Source organism: Cupressus sempervirens, chromosome 5 (assembly GCF_028749045.1).
Source record: "Cupressus sempervirens isolate cs-2001-9-10 chromosome 5, ASM2874904v1, whole genome shotgun sequence".
Classification (NCBI taxonomy): Eukaryota; Viridiplantae; Streptophyta; class Pinopsida; order Cupressales; family Cupressaceae; genus Cupressus; species Cupressus sempervirens.
The window spans coordinates 452,074,326-452,080,415 of record NC_143122.1 but is presented as its reverse complement, the minus strand read 5'-3'; the positions used below and the strand labels follow the sequence as shown (position 1 = coordinate 452,080,415).

The following is a 6,090-nucleotide window of genomic DNA, read 5'->3' as shown; positions in this document are numbered from 1 at the left end:
CTTTATTGGGAATAATAATGAATCCAATTGTTGCAATTGCCCAGGATACATTATTTTAGAGATTGATATTTTTTGTAATATAATTTTCACTAGGTGTAAAAAAAAAAGGAAGAATTGCCCTTATATTCATATTCTTAAAATCACAGGGAATAGGCTAGGCTTAAATTATCAGATGAACTTCTAATTACAAAATCAACTTGATCATTCAATTAGAAGTTCATTTTGGTTATAATACTGGTTATAATATAGAATTTGTTCATTTTGTACCAAAACAAAATATAGATGTTTCTATCTGAGAAAAAGTCGTTCAAACATGTGTTAAATAAAATATTTGTAATTCTTAACTTCTCTTTTCAATAGAAGTTAAGAATTACAAAACAGGGATGGAGATAATCTAATCTCCATACTGAATTGAATCGAGATAACCTTGCTGCGATTCTTTCATCTAAAAAACAGAGTGCAATAACTGTTTATTATGCATCCAGCAGGAATTGAACCCGCGACTTCCCAATTATGAGTTGGGTGCTTTTACCATTCAGCCATGGATGCTATGGTAAAGTTATTTCATTATAATCAATATGGTAACCAATTCAATTCTATTTCTCTTTTATAGAAATAACAAGAAACTTTTTTTTGACAAATTGTACAATAGTTGAATAACTTGCACTGACTACCTCTTTCTTATTATAATTCAATTTAATAAGTAATAATTACACTATATTATCTTACAAAATAATAAACAAATAATATATGGGAAAACATGAAAATTCGTGGTCTACGGACCCTATCGGAAAAAACTGAACTCTAGCATAATCATTCTAATATAGCTAGCCCTTTTAGGTATTTGAATATTTTCCAACTTTTCTGGTGCATTAACCGTTACTGCCTCTGTGAACATAGTAGCTAAATAATCCCATCGTGTTACATAGGGGAGATATTGAACAATTGTTCGGTTCTCAGCAATTTTTTCCATACCTCTATGTAAATAACCTAATATAGGTTCACAATCAATAACATCTTCACCATCTAGAGTAACAATAAGTCGAAGAACACCATGCATTGATGGATGATGAGGACCCATACTTACCATTTTGGCTTCCTCTAGAAAAAATGTCTTTATAATATCCCTCACATATTTTGTTTATCCTAAGAAGATTCATTCCTTTAGTTGGGAAAGTTGTAACCTAATGAAGAACTTGATTTCACTTATTATGGACATCTCAAATTCCTTCTTCATCACCTCTACAAATTTTGTGCTAATCTTTTCATCTCCTCCAAAGATGATGTCATCCAAAAATATCTCTACAATAAAAAATCTAACTCATGTCTTCTTCTTTAGGTAGATGTGGCTATTGTCACTTGTTCTCACAAATCCAATCTTGATTAAGTATGAGTGTAGTCTCTCATACCAAGCTCTTGGTGCATGTTTCAATTCATACAAAGCTTTATTTATTGTACATACTATGTTCTCACCTTGTTTAGTCTCAAACTCTTTTGGTCATTCTATGTACACTTCTTCCTCCAATATTTGATTCAAGAATATAGATTTCACATCCATCTAGTACATTTTAAAATTCTTATATGCTACAAAGGCTAGGAGTGTCCTAAATCCTTGCAATCTTACAGCCAATGCAAAGGTTTATCCATAGTCTATATCTTCTTCCTACACATACCTTGTGCAAACAAGCATGGCCTTGTTTCTTATTACTTCTCCATCCTCATTCATCTTATTCCTAAATACCCACTTTGTGCTAATGACATTTTTGTCCTTCGATCAGACCAACCGGGTCTATGTTTCATTTTACTCTATCTAGTCAATCTCTTCCTCTATGACCTTTCTCTAGTATTCATCCCTTAAGGATTCCCTTGTGTATTTGGGTTCAACATGTGAGAATAGATAGACTATCTCTCTCACCTTTCTTCTTGTCATTACTCCAACATCCTTGTCTCCAATGATCTAATCCACTGAGTAGTGCCTCCTTACATATTTTTCTAGCACAAGTTCCCCTCCTAGTGCTTCAACTACATGTTCTTTAGGTGGAACTACTTTTGCCCATGCTAATGCTTGCTCTTGTATTGCCTCTACCAATGGTTCAATCAATGGAGCATATATAAACTATTTGTAATCTTTCAATTCTTTCTTTCTTTTTGGTGTAGGAGAACCTACACAAGTAATAGGGAACTTGAGAAATCATGATGAAAATGTAGACATCACAAGGTATCATGGAGTTAATTATGACCTTTTGAAGCCTATTATAGCTTTTGAATGTAATAAATTAAATATATTATTAGTTTTTCCTAATGGTCCCAAAAGGACCATAAGACCTAGAGATGTAATACATTGAGCTTTTGGATGGAAAAGGGTGAAATACCCTCAAAATGATGTAAACGGGTTTAAAGAGATAAAAATCTGATAGAAATAGAAGTTAGAGGTGGTTAGGAGTTAAAATAAACAACTTTCCAAATTTAAATTCAAATAAGAACTAGTTATCGTCTTGGGTAGGAATATTGGTTTAAAGTATTATTTACAAATGCTAATCATGGAAAATGATCCAATTCAATTGTATAAGTTATAAATCACTAATATAAACCCTATAGAAGGTCTAAATAAGAGATCTTGATGTCAGGAGTGGATTCATATAATAAAAATAAGCATTTTATGCAAATACCTTGTTTATGTTTAGTTACTTAAAAAATAATTTGTATTTTGATGATCAAAGGATAGTGTCTTTACTCATTCATGGGATTGGTGCATGATCTAAAACAAGTTCATAAGCATCCTAATAAATAGTGTTGATAGGCATCTAGGAATTACCACAACTTGCATCAATTTACTAATATTTTCATGGTTCCAATGATCATTCCATGAATGCAACCTCTGATCCTCATGGAATTATCATCCTTTGATGTATATAACATGGTACAAATATTAGTTATGCAAAAATTTGAGGTGTGGGTGATCATCATAGCTGGGAATTGAAAAAAGAGAGGAATTTGTTGGTAGAGGTATAATAGTATGCAATCTACTTGAAAAAGATCATTTTTTATGTTTGAAAAGTTTTGGGAAATGTGAGGTTGAAGAAGCCCTAGTTTAGTAAGGGGGATTTGAAGTGGGATTCAGGGATTTCATGCCTAATGAATGTATGAGGCTGAATTCATCCTGAATATATTTGTTTAGGAACATTTAAAGACATTTTTTATGGTTATTTGGTTTGGTGATAAGTTTACCATATACTTACTTTGGAAAAGTGGCCTAATTGAGGCTTTAAAAGAGTCAAATTTTCAATTTGAGAGGCTTTTGTCAAAAACACCTTAGGGAGATATTTGGGTATGTTGGATAAAATCATAAAGGGTATAGAAGTTCTATTTTTCTTGTTAAGTCTTTTGGGAAGACTTAGAGAAAACTTATAATTACTATCTCTTGAGTCCCAATAAGAGTATATGCTTATGAGACAAAATGGTTTGGAGTTTTGTGAATGGGAAGTTGTTGAGAGTTTACAAGACATTGAAAGAGGTTGGAATAAGTTTTTTGAAGTCACATAAGTCTTTGGTAGCCATTGGGGAGAGTGGGAACACAACGATGTGACTTAAAGCCATTAGGTGTCATTGAAACACTTAATGTAAGTGCAAGATTTCAACATTTTGTCATGTAATTCATACCAAAATTTATTTCAACCAAATACCTCCACATCATAGTGGCATGAGAGAAATGAGTAGTATTTGAGGGAGTAGGATGAAAGTATGGTGTAATGTCCCACTAGGGAACCCAAAAGGATAAGTCTAAATGTTACTAAGTTTGGTGAGTAAATATTGTTTTGAATAACTTTTTCTTGTTAAGTTCACTTTGATCATAGGTGTAAGAGTCCTAATAGGTTCCCTAAAAATTAAGTTCCCAAATTCATTTCCTTAAAATATTTAATTTTGATAAATCTAATCAAGTCCTATCTCTAAGACATAATAACAAATTACACTTGTAAAGAAAAGATCATAACACAAAGGTTGAACAAATTTATTAATGACTATTTTGTACATGATACTTTCCAAAAGAAAAACCACAACATTTTCCATGATTAAAAATTTCAAAAGAAGGAAACATCAACAATATCTTACATATAATTAGTTCCCCTTTAAACCTATTTTTTCTATCTACCCTCCCTTTTTACATTGCTTTCTTTAGAATATAACAAGAAGTTTCCCCTTTAGGGTATATATTATACATCAATACAAAATAAATCAAGTACATAATAATTTGGAAACATCTTTAAATAATCTCCATAAGCATCATAGAAACTCCAATGTTGTACCACATACAACCTCAAAAAAAATTCCACCTTATTGAATGGAACCACTTCTCTAGGCTAGGAGACAAAACCATGATCCACATAGGCTATAAGGTAGTCTAAAGCTTATACTTAAAATTAAGTGTAAAGGTAACATAAGGCCACACAAAAGAAAAATGCCCAAAATGAAATCATAGAGAAGATGGATAACTAGAGGCAAAAGCAAAATGAGAGGTTCAATCACATCTAATACACAAAATATCTTCTCCCCGAGCACTCTAATAAGATATGTATGGTCCTATAATGTTGGGATTGTTCTCCCAAGTCAAAGATTGTCCTACTTTATAGAACATCTTCTCTTTGACTACACCAACAAGGTAAGTCCACAAAGTTGTGGAACCAAAAGGGGGGTATAAGTGACCACTTTTTTTCTTTGTAAAATCAACAATTTCTAAACTTTGACAAGAATTTGAAGATAGTTATGCTCAAAATTTTAAGATATGAAAAAAAAGTAGTAGTCCTTTGAATCTAGTTTCTAAACTACTAATTTTTTCCCAAAATGGTTTAGTTTTAGGCCCTCAAAAAAGGGGCACATAGAAAGTGGTACTGTATTTTTCATAAAAAATGTAACATAGTGGAAAGTGTGGGCCCTCTAAAATTGAAATTATTGAATTGCTCTGGTCAAAAGTTAGCTAACATTGTTTAGTTTATCCCAAAAAATTTCAAGTAATTTTATAATATGTATTTTTTTTAATGAATTTTGTAAGTGGACACATCCCAAAAACATGAAATATCTATGTGTACCACCTAGAAATTATTGAAAACTAATATAAAAACAATTTATTTTTCTTTCAAAGTGTGTAGAATAGAGTCTAGTTTCTAAAAAACTAACTTGTTGCAAAATTTGATGAATGAGCTATAATCTACACCCCAATTAGTACATGTTGGTTTTTGAGAGAAAATAGACATACATTCAAAACAAATTATAGTTGAAAGGATTGAAATAATATGAATTCAAAATAAATTATATGGCTATATAACTAACACAAAGATCTACAATATCATGTAACTTGATTTTATCGATTCTCAACCACAAGGAAGCTTGAAGGAGAGAACATAAGAAAAATAAAGCATTTTTTGTATGCTTGCTGCAAAATACATCTCAAACTAGTTTAGAGCCTCCAAACCTTTTGGTTGGATCCTCAAGGAAAATCCAAGCCTTAGGCTTGGTGGTATCCAATTCTTTAGATAGTGTGTGCAAGCAATAGCACATATGCACTATAGTGCATGGCTGTTATTTAAAGAACTTTTAAATTCATGCTATAGTGCATGTGTGCTATTTAAAGCTTTTTTAAATTCAAGGCTTAAATAACACACACATGCTATAGTGCATACACACTTTGTAAGTTTTCTATTTCAATAGAGAGGATGTACAAGGAGAGAGGGAAGGAGAGAGGTAGAGAGGGAGCGAGGGTAGCGAGTGAGAGAGAGTAGAGGATGAGTAGAGAGTAGGACATAAAATGTAGATTGAGAGAGATTATGGAAATAGAAGTCTAGAGAGAGAATGGAATGGGGAAAGAACATGGGATATGATGGAGAGAGAGAGAGAGAGTAGGGGATGGGGGTTCAAATAGTACATGGATAGGATGCATAGAAAGAGAGAGAGAGAGAGAGAGAGAGAGAGAGAGAGAGAGAGAGAGAGAGAGAGAGAGAGAGAGAGAGAGATGGGATGAGGGAAAGAGTACATGATAGGATGTAATGAGAGAGAGGATAGGGTAGGCAGGGAGGGAGGGAAGGAGGGAGGGAGGGG

At 32.6% G+C, this 6,090-nt stretch overlaps 1 non-coding gene across 1 annotated transcript; it reads right to left on the bottom strand.

The window, feature by feature from the left end:
- Window positions 1–476: 476 nt before the first annotated feature.
- TRNAM-CAU (transfer RNA methionine (anticodon CAU)) lies at window positions 477–549 on the bottom strand. Its single transcript has one exon. It is a non-coding gene; the product is annotated as a tRNA-Met (tRNA).
- Window positions 550–6,090: the final 5,541 nt, after the last annotated feature.